A 16,399-nucleotide genomic window follows, 5' to 3' on the forward strand; every position below is an offset into this window, starting at 1 on the left:
GAACTAATTCTGATTTCCTCTCCATCAAAGAATTTATGATAATTATAATTAAATAATGCAACTGTACAATTAAATAATACAGTTCTACAATTGTATTATTAATAACCATTTCTCTCCATGGTACAATGTAAGGTCTATAATGTCTTGTTTATCACATCACCTAGAATGGTGTAATGCCTATATTGAAGAATCAATAAGATGTAACAAATTGTGAGGACATATTTATATAGTTACACTGTTTTTTAACCAATTTATGCATTTTATATTTTACTTGTTTTCAGAGGGTGTATTATTTTTGTTATTTTTACCAGTTATTCTTTCTATTATGCTATATAAAATATTTAATGATATATGACTTTCTTCTTTATAAATTTTAGTTGCATAATATACACAATTTTAATATAATGCTAATTTTTAAGGAAAAATTGAAATGTAATAGATAATACTAAATAGTAAAGATGAAAGCCATACAAAATTGGATAAAGTATAGAATAAATTTCCTATTTGTCTCAGCATATTTTCCATTCCACTTCTCCAGAGGGAGTCACTTAATCTGTTTCTTAAGATCCATGATATAATAATCTGTGTGAATGTAATTGTGTTTAAATACATGTATTTTATTTTGTAAAAAAAATAAAAATTTAAATTTAAAAATTAAAAAAAAAAAAAAAGATGCAGCTGGGATCCCAAGTTGCTGTAGCTGTGGCATAGGCCAGCAGCTTAGACCCCTAGCCTGGGAACCTCCATATGCTGCGGGTGCAGCCCTAGAAGACAAAAAGGAAAAAAAACAGGAACCAAAATGAACACAAAGTGACCCACACCAAGACATATCATACTTAAAATGGCAAAAGTATGGGAGTTCTCTGGAGGCCTATTAGGTTAAGAATCTGGCATTGTCACTGCTGTGGCACAGGTTTGATCCCTGGCCCAGGAACTTCCACATGCCATGGCTGTGGCAAAAATAAATAAATAAATACTATTTGAAATAAATAAATAAATAAAATAAAATGGCAAAAATTAAAGAATTCAAAAGGCAGCAAGAGAAGAACAGAGTAATATACAAGAGTATCCCTATAAGGCTATCAGCTCATTTCTCTACTTTGCAGGCCAGATGAGAATGGCAAAATATATTCAAAAGGGAAATCCTACAACCTAGGAGACTCTACCCCAAAAGATTATTTAGAATAGAAGGAGAGATAAAGAATTTCTCGGAGTTCCCATTGTGGCTCAGTGGAAACACATCTGACTAGTATCTGTGAGGAGGCAGGTTTGATTCCTGGCCTCACTCAGTGGGTTAAGGATCAAGCATTGCTGTGAGCTGTGGTGTAGGTCGCAGACACAGTGTGGATCCCTCGTTGCTGTGGCTGTGGTATAGGCCACAGCAGCTACAGCTCCGATTTGACCCCTAGCCTGGGAACCTCCATATGCTACAGGTGCAGCCCTAAAAAGACAAAAAAAGAAAAGGAATTCTTCAGACAAGCAAAAACTGAAAGAATTCACAGCAATGCTAAAAAACCTACCCTAGGGAGTTCCCGTCGTGGCGCAGTGGTTAACGAATCCAACTAGGAACCATGAGGTCGCGGGTTCGATCCCTGGCCTTGCTCAGTGGGTTGACGATCCAGTGTTGCCGTGAGCTGTGGTGTAGGTTGCAGATGCGGCTCGGATCCCGCGTTGCTGTGGCTCTGGCGTAGGCCGGTGGCTACAGCTCCGATTCAACCCCTAGCGTGGGAACCTCCATATGCCGCGGGAGCGGCCCAAGAAATAGCAACAACAACAACAACAACAACAACAACAACAACAAGACAAAAGTCAAAAAAAAAAAAAAAACCTACCCTAGAAGAAATGTTGAAGGGTCTTCTCTAAACAGAAAAAAAAATTAAGAAGCTATAGGAAAGGGAAAAATTTCAAGAGGAAAGGCAAATATTTAGTAAGGATTAAAGATCACTTTAAATAAGCCAGTATTTAGATTTGAAAAAAATATAAAAGCAACTCTAAAAAATATATAAAAGCAACTATAACTACAATACACAGGGAAAGGGATAAGCATAAAGATGTAAAATATGATATCAAAAGCACAAAATGTGGGGGAGGAGAGCTAGAAAATATGGATCTTTCAGAATATGTTTGAATTTAAATGATTATCAGTTTAAAGCAAGTAGACATGCTTATGTGCCAACATATATGAAAATCATGGTAACCACAAATCAAAAACACACAAAAGATACACAAAAAACACGAATAGGAGTTCCCAATCTGGTGCAACAGGATCAGCTATAGGTCTGGAACGCTGGGACACAGGGTTGATCCCCAGCACAAAAGCACAGTGGGTTAAGGATCTAGCACTGCTGCAGCTGCAGCACAGGTTGCAGCTGTGGCTTCCCTCTGATCCCTGACCCGGGATCTCCATATGCCGTGGGACAGCCAAAAAAGAAAAAGAAAAAAAAAACCAAAACACAAATAAAGGAACATTGGCAAACTATAAAAGAAAATCATCAAAACTCAATGGGAGAAACAAAAAGTAGAAGAAATGAACAGAAAAGAACTACAAAAACAACTGGAAGACAAGTAATAAAATGGCAATAAGTACATACCTATCGGAGTTCACGTTGTGGCTCAGCAGGTTAGGAATCTGATTAGCGTCCATGAGGATGCGGGTTCGCTCCCTGGCCTTGCTCAGTGGGCTAAAGGAGGCAGCACTGGTGCAAGCTGTGGTGTAGGTCACAGATGAGGCTCAGATCTGGGGTTGCTGTGGCTGTGGCATAGGCCAGCAGCCACAGGTGTGGCCCTAAAAAGAAAAAAAAAAAAACAGCTATAACAAAAGAAAGGCATTATAAAATGAAAATGGGATAAATACAGGAGGATATTATACTCATTAACATATAAGCCCTCGATACAGGAACACAAATATATAAAGCAAATATGAACAAACGTAAAGGAAAAAATTGACAATAATACAATAATAGTAGAAGACTTTAAAACCCCACAGACATCAATGGACAGATCTTTCAGACAAAAATATCAGTAAGGCAATGGGCCACTCTGAATAACACAACAGACTACTCTGAAAAGCTGAAAGCATTTCCTCTAAATTCAGGATCAAGACAAGGATCCCCATTCTCGCTGTTTCTACTTAACACAGTATTAGAAGTCCTAGCCACAACAATCAGATGGAAATAAAAAGTATCCAGGAGCTCCCATTGTGGCTCAGTGGAAACAAATCTGACTAGTCTCCATGAGGATGCGGGTTTGGTCCCTGGCCTTGCTCAGTGGATCAGGGATCCAGTGTTGCTGTGAGCTGTGGGGAAGGTCTAAGCCGTGGCTTGGATCTGGCATTGCTGTGGCTGTGGTGTAGGTCAGCAGCTGTAGCTCTAATTCAACCCCTAGCCTGGGGAATTTCCATGTGCCGCAGGTGTGGCCCTAAAAAGCAAAAAAGAAAAGAAAGAAAGAAAAGGTATCCAAACTGGAAGAGAAGAGATGGCTTCACAGGCGAACTCTACCAAACACACAAAGAAGAAGTTATACCCATCCTTCTTAAACTTTTCCAAAAGTTGTTGAAGGAAAACTCCCAAAGACATTCTATGAAGCCACTGTCATCCTATTAATACCAAAACCAGACAAAGATATTACCAAAAAAGAAAATTATAGGTGAATATCTTTGATGAATATAGATGCAAAAATTCTCAACAAAATTTTAGCCAACCGAATCCAGCAACATATAAAAAAGATCAGGAATTCCTGTTGTGGTTCAGTGGTTAATGAATCTGACTAGGAACCGTGACGTTGCGGGTTCAATCCCTGGCCTTGCTCAGTGGGTTAAGGATCTGGTGTTGCCATGAGCTGTGGTTGTAGGTTGCAGACATGGCTCAGATTTCATGTTGCTGTGGCTCTGGCCTAGGCTGGCGGCTACAGCTCTGATTAAACCCCTAGCCTAGGAATCTCCATATGCCACGGGAGCAGCCCCAGAAAAGGCAAAAAGACAATAAATAAATAAGATCATACACCAGGACCAAATGAGATTCATCCCAGGTTCACAAGGATGGTTCAACATTCACAAGCCAATCAACATCATACACCACATCAACAACAGAAAAGTCAAAAACCACATGATCATCTCAATAGATGCGAAAAAGCATTTGACAAAATCCAACATCCATTCATGATAAAAAAACTCTTACCAAAATGAGTATAGAGGGAACATACCTTAACATAATCAAAGCCATTTATGACAAACCCACAGCCAATATAATATTCAACAGAGAGAAGCTGAAAGCCTTCCCGCCAAAATCTGGAACAAGACAAGGATGCCCACTCTCACCACTTTTATTCAACATAGTATTGGAAGTCCTAGCCACAGCAATCAGACAAACAAAAGAAATAAATGGTATCCAAATTGGAAGAGGTTAAAATTGTCACTCTATGCAGATGACATGATACTATATACAGAAAACCCTAAGGACTCCACACAAAAACTATTCCAAGTGATCAATGAATTCAGCAAAGTAGCAGGATATAAGATTAACATTCAGAAATCAGTTGGGAGTTCCGTCGTGGCGCAGTGGTTAACGAATCCGACTAGGAACCATGAGGTTGCGGGTTCGGTCCCTGCCCTTGCTCAGTGGGTTAACGATCCGGCGTTGCCGTGAGCTGTGGTGTAGGCCGCAGACGCGGCTCGGATCCCACGTTGCTGTGGCTCTGGCGTAGGCCGGTGGCTACAGCTCTGATTCAACCCCTAGCCTGGGAACCTCCATATGCTGCGGAAGCGGCCCAAGAAATAGCAACAACAACAACAACAACAACAACAAAAAAGACAAAAAGACAAAAAAAAAAAATCAGTTGCATTTCTGTATACTAACAATGAAATATTAGAAAAGGAATATAAAAATACAGTACCTTTTAAAATCACACCCCCCAAAATTAAATACATCAGAATAAACCTGACCAAGGAGATGAAAGACTCATATGCTGATAACTACAAAACATTAATCAAGGAAATTAAAGAGGATTCAAAGAAATGGAAAGATATTTCATACTCTTGAATTGAAAGAATTAATATCGTTAAAATGGTCATACTACCCAAAGCAATCTACAGATTCAATGCAATCCCTATCAAATTACCCATGACATTCTTCACAGAACTACAACAAACAATCGAAAAAATTGTGTGGAACCATAAAAGACCCAGAATTGCCAAAGCAATCCTGAGGAACAAAAAGCAAGCAGGAGACATAACTCTCCCAGACTTCAGACAATATTAAAGCTACAGTAATTAAGATGCTGTGGTACTGGTACAAAAAACAGACATACCAGACCAATAGAATAGACTAGAGAACCCAGAAATAAACCCAGACACCCACAGTCAATTAATCTTCGACAAAGAAGGCAAGAATATAAAATGGGAAAAAGTCTCTTCCACAAGTGGTGCTGGGAAAGCTGGACAGCTGTAGGTATATATAAATCAATGAAACTAGAACATGCCTTCACACCATGAACAAAAAGTCAAGATAGCTTAAAAACTTACACATAAGACACCATAAAGCTCCTAGAAGAGAACATAGGCAAAACATTCTCTGACGTCAACCATGCAATTGTTTTCTTAGATCAGTCTCCCAAAGCAATAGAAATAAAAATAAACAAATGGGACCTAATCAAACTTAGAAGTTTTGCACAGCAAACCATAAAAAAAAAAAAAAAAAAAAAAAAAAAGACAACTCACAGAATGGGAGAAAATAGTTTCAAACAATGCAATCACAACCAACAAGGACTTAATCTCCAATATATACAAACAACTCATACAACTCAACAGCCAAAAAAAAAAACACCAATGGAAAAATAGAAGCTCTAAACAGACATTTCTCCAAAGAAGACATACAGTGGCCAACAGGCACATGAAAAAAATATTCAACATCACTTAATATTAAAGAAATGCAAATCAAAACTCTGGTGAGGTACAAATTCACACCAGAATGGCCATCATTTGCAAGTCTACACATAACAATTGCTGGAGAGGGTGTGAAGTAAAGGGAACCCTCCTACTGTTGGTGGGAATGTAAATTGGTACAACCACTGTGGAAAACAGTATGGAGGTTCCTCAGAAAACTAAATATAGAACTACCATATGTGGTGCAGGGGAAACGAATCTGACTAGGAACCATGAGGTTTGATCCCTGGCCTCGCTCAGTGGGATAAGGATCTGGCATTGCCATGAGCTGTGGTGTAGGTCGCAGATGCAGCTTGGATCTGGCATTGCTGTGGCTGTGGCGTCGGCTGGCAGCTACAGCTCCAATTCGACCTCTAGCCTGGGATCCTCCATATGCTGTGGGTGTGGCCCTCAAAATATGAAAAAAAAGAACTACCATATGATCCAGCCATCTCACTCCTGGCCATATATCCAAAGCTTTCATTGAAAAAGATACATGTACCTGTATGTTCACTGCAGCACTCTTGACAACAGCCAAGACATGGAAACAACCTAAATATCCAACAACAGATGAATGGATTAAGATGTAATGCATATACACAATGGAATACTACTCAGCCATAAAAATGAACAAAATAATGCCAATTGTAGCAACATGGATGGAACTAGAGACTCTCATACTAAATGAAGTAAGTCAGAAGGAGAAAGACAAACACCATATGATAGCACTTGTACATGGAATCTGAGGTATGGCACAAATGAACCTATTTACAGAAAAGAAACAAATACATGGACATGGAGAACAGACTTATGGCTGCTAAGGGGAGGGGGAAGAAGTGGGATGGACGGGGAGTTTGGGGTTAGTAGGTGTAAACTACCACATCTGGAATGGATAAGCAATGAGGTCCTGCTGTATAGCACAGGGAACTATATCTGATCACTTGATGGAGGATAATGTGGGAAAAAAAGAATGTATGTGGACGTATAGCTGAGTCACTTGGCTGTACAGCAGAAATTGACAGAACGTTGTAAATCAACTACAATAAAAAAAATTAAGAAAATTTGGAAGAGAAGGAGTTCTCTGGTGGCTCAGTAGGTTGAGGATCCAGGCTTGTTACTGCTGCATCTTGGGTCACTGCTGTGGTGCAGGTTCAGTCCCTGGCTTGGGAACTTCCACCTGCCATGGGCATGGCCGAAAAGAAAAAAAATAAAAACAAACTGCAAGAGGCAAAACTGTCACTATTTGCAGATGACATGATACTACAGATAAAGAACCCTGAAGTCTCCACCTAAAAAAATATATTAGAACAAATGAATTCAGCAAGGTTTCAGGATATAATATACCGAAATCTGTTGTGTTTCCATACACTAATAATGAAATATCCAGAAGTTAAAAAAAAACCCTCAAAAATCACATTAAAAATAAATAAAATACCTAGGAATAAACTTAACCAAGGATGTGAAAGATCTATACTCTGAAAGCTATAAAACACTGATGAAAGAAATTGAAGACGATTCAAAGAAATGGAAAGATATCCTGTGCTCCTGGATTGGAAGAATTAATACTATGAAAATTAAAACAAAGCTGGAGATATAATCCTTCCAAATTTCTGATTATAATAATCAAAGCTACAGTACAGTAATTCAAACAGTATAGTATTGACGCAAAAACAGACACATAGTTGAATGCAACTGAATAGAGAGCCCAGAAATAAACCCTCATACCTACAGTCAATTAATCTACAACAAAGGAGGCAAGGATATATAGAGAAGAAAAGATAATCTCTTCAACAAGTGGTGCAGGGACACCTAGAGAGCCACATATAAAATAAGCTTAGGAGTTCCCATCGTGGCGCAGTGGTTAACGAATCCGACTAGGAACCATGAGGTTGCGGGTTCGGTCCCTGCCCTTGCTCAGTGGGTTAACAACCGGCGTTGCCGTGAGCTCGCAGTAGGTTGCAGACGCGGCTCGGATCCCGCGTTGCTGTGGCTCTGGCGTAGGCCGGTGGCTACAGCTCTGATTCGACCCCTAGCCTGGGAACCTCCATATGCCGCGGGAGCGGCCCAAGAAATAGCAAATAGACAAAAAAATAAAAATAAATAAAATAAAATAAGCTTAGAATATTCCCTGACGTCATATACAAAAATAAACTGAAAATGGCTTACAGACCTGAAACTATAAAACTCCTAGAAGAGAACACAGCCGGAACAGTCTTTGACATAAATCATAGCAATACCTTCTTGGATCTGTCTCCAAAGATAAAAGAAATTAAATCGGGAATTACCGCTGTGGTGCAATGGAATCGGCAGCATCTCTGGGCAGGTTCGATCTCTGGCCTGGCACAGTGGGTTAAGGATCCAGTATTGCCACAGTTGTGGCTTAGGCTGCAACTGTGGCTCGAACCTGATCCCTGGCCCCAGGGAACTCCATATGCTCTCGGCAGCCAAAAAAGGAAAAAAAAAAAAAAGGAAGAGAGAGAGGTAAGGAGGGAGGGAGGGAGGGAGAGAAGGAAGGAAGGAAGGAAGGAAATCAAATAAAAAATTAACAAATGGGGAGTTCCCGTCGTGGCTCAGTGGTTAACAAATCCGACTAGGAACCATGAGGCTGCAGGTTCGATCCCTGGCCTTGCTCAGTGGGTTGAGGATCTGGCATTGACATGAGCTGTGGTGTATGTTGCAGACACGGCTGGGATCCTGCGTTGCTGTGGCTCTGGCGTAGGCCAGCGGCTACAGCTCCAACTAGACCCCTAGCCTGGGAACCTCCATATGCCGCAGGAGCGGCCTAGAAAAGGCAAAAAGACAAAAAAAAAAAAAAAAAAAAAAAAAAAAAAAAAGAAAGAAAGAAAGAAAAAAAAATTAACAAATGGAACTTAATTAAACTTTACAAGTTTTGCACAGCAAAGAAAATCATCAACAAAATAAAAAAAAGAATCTACAGAATGGGGGAGTTCTCGTCGTGGCGCAGTGGTTAACGAATCCGACTAGGAACCATGAGGTTGCGGGTTCGGTCCCTGCCCTTGCTCAGTGGGTTAAGGATCTGGCATTGCCCGTGAGCTGTGGTATAGGTTGCAGACGCAGCTCGGATCCCGAGTTGCTGTGGCTCTGGCGTAGGCTGGTGGCTACAGCTCCAACTGGGACCCCTAGCCTGGGAACCTCCATATGCCGCGGGAGCAGCCCAAGAAATAGCAAAAAAAAAAAAAGAATCTACAGAATGGGAGAAAATATTTTGAAATAATGCAAGTGACAAGGGGTTATATCCAAAATATATAAGCAACTCAGGAGTTCCCTGGTGACCCCTAAGGACTTGGTGTTGTCACAGCTGTGGCTCAGCGAATGTGCATGTGTCCCCATTTCTAATTAGGAGCATAGTGAGCCCTCATGGAAATGAGCGATTCAAAGTGAAGGGAACAAAGAAGGATTAAAAATTGTCAGGGTTTCCTTTGTGGTAAAAGAAACATAAAATCATTTAAACTATTTTTGTTTACAATTCAGTGGCAATAAGTATATTACAATCTAGTACAACCATCAACTGCTAATTCTAGAACTTTTTTTTAAATCATCTCAGATGGAAACTCTGTATCCATTAAATAGCTACCCCCTTACCCCAACCTTTGATATCCTCTATTTAATCATCTATTTTACTTTCTGTCTCTGTGATTTTGCCTATTTGAGGTACATCATATAATTGGAATCACACAGTATTAGTCATTTTATGTCTGGCTTATCTCAGGCTCGTACTATTTCCAAGTTCCCTTCATGATGTACCATATGTGAGAGTTTGTTCCTTTTATGACTGAATAATATTCCATTGCATCAATACCACACTGTGTTTAGGAACTGATCTCTTGATAAAACACTCGGATTGTTTCCATCTTTTGGCTGTTGTGAATAATGCTGCAAGAAACATTGTTCTTCAAGTTATTGGAGTCCCGTTTTCAATTCGTGTTCATATGTAACAGTGGAATTGATAGAACATACGGTGAAGCCGTGTTTAACTTTGTGAGGAACAGAAAACTGTTTTCCACAGCAGCTGCAACATACACTTCTACCAGCAATCCACAAGGGTTTCGTTCTCCCCACATCTGCACCAAAAACGTATTTTCTGTTTCATAGTCATCCTAACAGGTGTGCAGGGGTATTTCTTTGTAGTTTTGATTTGCATTTGCCTAAGGATTGGTTATGTTGAGCATCTTTTCATGTGCTTACTGGTCATTTGTATATCTTCTGTGGAGAAAGGTACATCCAAGTCCCTGGCTCATTTTTAGGAGTTTCCTGATGACTTAGCAGGTCAAGGATCTGGCGTTGTTACTTCTGTGGCTCCGGTCACTGCTTAGACGTGGGTTTGATCCCTGGCCTCAGAATTTCTGCATGCCACAGGTGCAGCCAAGAAAAAAAAAAAATTCCTTGGCTCATTTTTGAATGGAATTCTTTGCTTTTCTGTTGAGAGTTCTTTTTATGTTCTGGATATCAAACCCTCATGAGATATATTATTTACAAAGAGTTTCTCCCATCCCGTGGATTGTCTTTCTACTCTCTTGATAGGATCCTTTGCTGAGCAAAGGTTCATTTTGATGAAGACAAATTTGTGTTTTCTTTTATTCCTTGTGTTTTTGCTGTCATATTTAAGAATGTCATGACTTCCCCATTTTCTCGAGTTTTATAATTTTAGCTCTTAATTTATATGGCTTTCATTGATTTGGGGTTAATTTCTCTATATGATACATGGCAAAGTTCCAACTTCATTCCTTACATATGGATATCCAGTTTTTCCAGCACCATTTATTGAAAAGATTGTCCTTTTCCTACCAAATGATCTTGGCGCCCTTTCAGAAAATCTTTTTGAAAACTATTATGTGTGAAAACTTATTTCTGGGATCTCTATTCTATTCCGTTGGTCTATAGGTCTGTCCTTATGCCAATACCACAATGTTCTGATTAATGTAGCTTTGAATTAAGTTGTGAAATCAGGAATTCTGAGTTCCCCAAGCTTTTCCTTTGTTCACAGAGTTGTTCTATACAGAGTCCCTTGAAATTCCATATGGATTTTAGAATGGGTTTTTCTACTCACACCAAAAAACACATTGGAATAGTCATAGGGACCAGACTGAACCTGTAGATCACTTTGGATAATACTGACATTGTGACATTGTCTTCCAACCCATGAAAAGGAGATGTGTTCCATTTATCTGGGTTTTCAATTTCTTTCAGCATTATCTGTAGTTATCTGTAGTTTTCAGTGTTCAAGTCTTTCATTTTCTCTCTCTCTCTCTCTTTTTTTTTTTTTTCCCTTCATTTTGGCCATGCCTGCTCCTTGCAGAAGTGCCTGGGCCAGAAATCAAACCCATGCCACAGCAGAAACCCAAGCCGCATCAGTAGCAAGGCCAGATCCTTAACCTACTAGGCCATCAGGGAACTCTGTCATTCACTTTCTTGTTAAACTTATTGCTAAGTATTTTATTCTGTTTAATGCAATTGTAAGTGGAACTGTTAAATTCCTTGTCAGATTGCTCACTGCCAGTGTATGGGTATTCAATTTTTTTTCCTTTTTAGGGTCGAACCTGTGGCATACGGAAGTTCACAGGCTAGGGTTCAAATTGGAGCTGCAACTGCTGGCCTACACCACAGCCACAGCAACCCAAGACCCAAGCAATGTCTGCAACCTACACCACTGTTCACAGCAATGCTGGATCCTTAACCCACGGAGCAAGGCCAGGGATCGAACCTGTGTCCTCATGGATGTAGGTCTGGTTTGTTAACCTCTGAGCCATGACAGAACTCCACTCACAATTTTTTTTTTTTTTTGGTCTTTTGTCTTTTTAGGGCCATATCCACGGCATATGGAGGTTCCCAGGCTAGGGGTCGAATTGAAGCTGCAGCTGCCGGCCTGCACCACAGCCACAGCAATGCCAGATTCGAGTCATGTCTGCATCCTACAGCACAGCTCACAGCAACACCGGATCCTTAACCCACTGAGCAAGGCCAGGAACCGATCCCGAAACCTTATGGTTCCTATTCAGGTTCATTAACCTCTGAGCAACAAAGGGAACTCCTTGTGATTTTTTTCTTTAAATTGAAGTTAATGTAAAATATTTTATGTTACAGGTGTACAATGCAGTGATCCACAAATTTTAAAGGTTATGGTCCATTTGTAGTTATAAAGTACTAGCTATATCGCCTGTGTTGTACAATATATCCTTATAACTTATTTTAAACATATGAGTTTGTACTTCTTTTTTTTTTGGCCACACTCCTAACATAGCACATGGAAATTCCCAGGCCAGGTATTGAACCCGCACCACAGCAGCGGCCTGAGCCACTGCAGTGACAAGGGCAGACCCTCACCATGCTTCACCATAAAGGAACTCTGCACCTCTTAATCCCCTGCCCTTTATTCCCTTCCCACCTTGTCTCCCCACGGACAACCACTCATTCATTCCCCTAATCTGTGTCAGTGTCTTTTGTTCTAGTCATTAGTGTGTTGCATTTTTTAAAGTCCACAGATAAGTGCTATCATATAATATTTGTCTTTCACTGCCTGACTTACTTCATTTACATAATATTCTCCAAGTTCATCCATGTCATTGTAAGTGGCAAAATTTCATTCTTTTCTGAATGGTATTCCATGGTTTGTGTGTATATATACATACACCACATCATATTTATCCATCATCTGTTGTTTAGGTTGCTTGCATATCTTGGCAATTGTAAATAATGCTGCTGTGGGACACTGGGGTACATATGTCTTTTCAAATTAGTGGTTTTGCTTCATTTGGATACAAACTCAGGAGTAGAATTGGATTGGACCATGCAGTAATTACATTTTTCGTTTCTGGAGAAAACTCCATACTGTTTGACACCAGTTACACCAATTTACATACCTACCAACAGTGTACAAGTGTTCATTTTCCTTCATATCCTCTCAACATTTGATACTTGTATTCTTTTGATTAACAGCCATTCTGGCAGGTGTGAGGTGACATCTCATCATGGTTTTTGATTTACATTTTCCCAATCATTAGCGATGCTGACTATCTTTTCATCTGCATGTCTTCCTTGAAAAAGATATCTCTTCAGATCTTTTGGCCATTTTTGCAATTGGGTTGCTTGGTTGTATGTATTATAATTCAGTTTTATATGTTGAAACCATCTTTGCATTCCAGGAAAAACTTCAACTTGGTCATGGTGTTTTGTAATTTGAGTATGAGGCTGAAGTCTGTATGCCCGTATTTTAAGGATGACTACCACATCAATATTCATAAGAAATATTGATCTGCAGTTTTTTATTAGTTTGTCTGGATTTGGTACCAGAGCAATATTGTCTTCATGGAATGAATTAGGAAGTATTCCTTCTTCAATTTTATGGAAAAGTTTGAGAAGGACTGGTGTTAATTCTTTAAATCTTTGGGAAAGTTCACCACTGAAGTAATGTAGTACTGGGCTTTTGTTATTGGGAAATTTTAATTCGTAATTCAATTTCCTTATAAGTTAATGTCTATTCACATTTTCTATTTCCTCATGAATCCGGCTCGGTAAGTCTTATGTTCCTAGGAATTTGTCCATGTCATCCAGGTTATCCAATTTGTTGGTGTCCCATTGTCCACAGTACTTTCATAGTCCTCTTTATTTCTGTAAAATTGGTAGCGTTATTTCTGATTTGTTATTTGAGTCTTCTCTTTTTCTTAAATCAACTGTAGGTAAAAAGTTTGTCAATTATGTTTATCTTTTCCAAGAAGCAACTCATGGTGTCATCTTCTTCCTTTATCCATTTGCAGGTATAAATGCCCCTCATAGCACTGCAGGTGCTTCATCTCTTACATTTTGATAAGCAGTGTTTTTACTTTCATTGGTCTCAAGGTGTATTCTGTTTTCCCTTGTGATTTCTTTGACCTGTTGGTTGCTTAAAAGAGTATTAAAATCCACATGTTTGTGAATTTTCCAGTTTTCCTTGTTATTAATTTCTGGTGCTTAAAGGTACTTTGTATTAATTGTTAAATTTCCTATGGCTTTTTACCTAACACATGGCCTATCCTATAAGGTTCCATATGTACTTTATTTTCCTGCCTTTGTTCAGTCACACCTGCAGCATACGGAAGTTCCCAGGCTAGTGGTCAAATTGGAGCTGCAGCTGAGGCCTACACCAAAGTCACAGAAGCACCGGATCTGAGCCACATCTGCAACCTACGCCATAGCTTAAGGTGATACCAGATGCTTAAACCCACTGAGCGAGGCCAGGGATGGAACACGCATCCTCACAGAGACATCAGGTCCTTAACCCACTGAGACACGATGGGAAATCAACCTCTACCTTTTAATAGAAGAGTTTAATCCATTTACATATAATGTGAGTACTGACAAAGGATTTATTCCTGCAATTTTTCCCTTTACGTCTTATATGCTTTTGGTTCCTCAACTCCACCGTTACTGCTTTTTCAAATATATATTTCATCTTTGCCCTAAATAGTACCATTTTGATTCCTTTCTTACCTTTCCTATATATTAGGTTATTTTCTTCTTTTTGGCAGCACGTGCCACATGCAGAAATTCCTGGGCCAAAGATGGAACCTGTGCAATAGCAATGACCCAAGCCTACAGCAGTGACAACACTTGATCCTTAACTCGATAAGCCACACAGGAACTCCTTAATTTAATCCCATAGTGGTTACCTCAGCAGTTACTAGCAACCTACTTTGCAGAATATCAACTTAGTTTTAAATATACATTTTGAGAGTTCCCGTTGTGGCGCAGTGGTTAACGAATCCGACTAGGAACCATGAGGTTGTGGGTTCGGTCCCTGCCCTTGCTCCGTGGGTTAACGATCCGGCATTGCCGTGAGCTGTGGTGTAGGTTGCAGACGCGGCTCGAATCCTGCGTTGCTGTGGCTCTGGCATAGGCCAGGGGCTACAGCTCCAATTCGACCCCTAGCCTGGGAACCTCCATATGCCACGGGAGCGGCCCAAAGAAATAGCAAAAAGACAAAAATAAATAAATATACATTTTGTTTCAAAACCTTCTGTTCCTCCCCTTCATATTGTTTTAGATACTGACTTCATCTCAATATGTTGAATGTCTATTTGCATGTATTTATAATTATTGTCTTATGTTTTGCCTATTAAATCATATAAAGAGAAATTACAAACCAAATCTAAAGTACAGTAGCACCAACTTTTGTATTTACCTGTTAGTTAGCTTTTCCAGTGTTCTTCATTTTCTCTTGTGGCTTTGAATTACCGTCCTTTCATTCATTTCAGCCTGAAGAATTCCTGGTAGCTCTTCCTATTAGGCTGGTCTACTGGTAATAAATTCCCTGATATTGTCGATCTAAGAATGTCTTAATTTTTCCTTCTTTTTTGAAGGACAGTTTTGCCAGAGATGGATTTCTTGCTTGTTTTTTCTTTCTGTACCTTTTTTTTTTTTTTTTTTTTTTTTTGCCTTTTTAGAGCTGCACCTGCGGCATATGGAAGTTCCCAGGCTAGGGGTCTAATCAGAGCTGTAGCTGCCGGCCTACACCACAGCCACAGCACCACCAGATCCGAGCCTCGTCTGTGACCTACACCACAGCTCACGGCAACGCCAGATCCTTAACCCACTGAGCAAGGCCAGGGATTGAACCCACAACCTCATCGTTCCTAGTCAGATTCGTTAAACACTGAGCCACGGCAGGAACTCCTCTTTTTGTACTTTTAAGTATGTCAACCCACTGAATTCTTGTCTCTGTGGTTTCTAAGGAAAAATCAACTGCTAAGCTTGGTGAGGATCACTTGTACTGATAAATCAGTTCTCTCTTCCTACTTCAAATTCTCTTTTGTTGTTTGTTTTTTAATGGCCACACCCACAGCCTATGAAAGTCCCTGGGCCAGGGATTGAATCCAAGCTGTAGCTACAACTTACACTGCAGCTGCAGCAATGCCAGATCCTTAGCCCACTGTGCTAGGCTGAGGATCAAACCCGAGCCTTCACAACAACCCATACCACTGCAGTCAGGCCCTCAACCCACTGCGCCACAGTGGGCATTCCTCAAATTCTCTTGGTCCTTGAGTTTCAATAATTTGATCACCTTGGGTTTATCCTGCTTAGCGTGCACTGAGCTTGTACATGTATTTCCTCAGATTTGGAAAGTTTGGGGCCATTTATTTCTTCAGATGATTTTGCTGCCCTTTTTCTTTTTTTCTCTCTATCTGGGATTCCAGTAGCACATGCGTTGCTATGTCTGATGGTATCCCATAGGTCCCTGAGCTCTAGCCATTTTTATTTTCTTTTTTTCTTTTCGTCTTGTTAGGGCTGCACCCGAGGCACATGGAAATTCCCAAGCTAGGGATCCAATAAGAGCTATAGCCACCAGCCTACACCACAGCAACACGGGATCCAAGCCACAGCTGCAACCTATACCACAGATCTAGGCAACGCCAGATCCTTAACCCACTGAGCGAGACTAGGGATCGAACTAGCATCCTCGTGGATGCTAGTCGGGTTCATTAACCGCTG

General features: G+C 40.1%; 1 long non-coding RNA gene across 4 annotated transcripts in view; it reads right to left on the minus strand.

Annotated features, from left to right (window-relative positions):
* Positions 1-16,399, minus strand: part of LOC110256070 (uncharacterized) — a 40,004-nt gene that overhangs the window by 13,414 nt on the left and 10,191 nt on the right. Inside the window, exons 1-2 of one of the 4 annotated variants that reach the window (XR_014821641.1) lie at positions 8,088-8,538; positions 2,592-2,785 (exon numbers count right to left, since the gene is read on the minus strand). This is a non-coding gene — a long non-coding RNA (uncharacterized LOC110256070). Of the gene's footprint in view, positions 1-2,591; positions 4,767-8,087; positions 8,539-16,399 lie in introns of those variants that run through there. The other 3 variants (XR_014821640.1, XR_002337297.2, XR_014821643.1) reach the window with 3 other exon arrangements.

Source organism: Sus scrofa, chromosome 12 (assembly GCF_054392235.1).
Source record: "Sus scrofa isolate SSC_HxYL_T2T_F1_AM1 chromosome 12, Sscrofa_HxYL_maternal_Yorkshire_Landrace_v2.0, whole genome shotgun sequence".
Lineage (NCBI taxonomy): Eukaryota > Metazoa > Chordata > Mammalia > Artiodactyla > Suidae > Sus > Sus scrofa.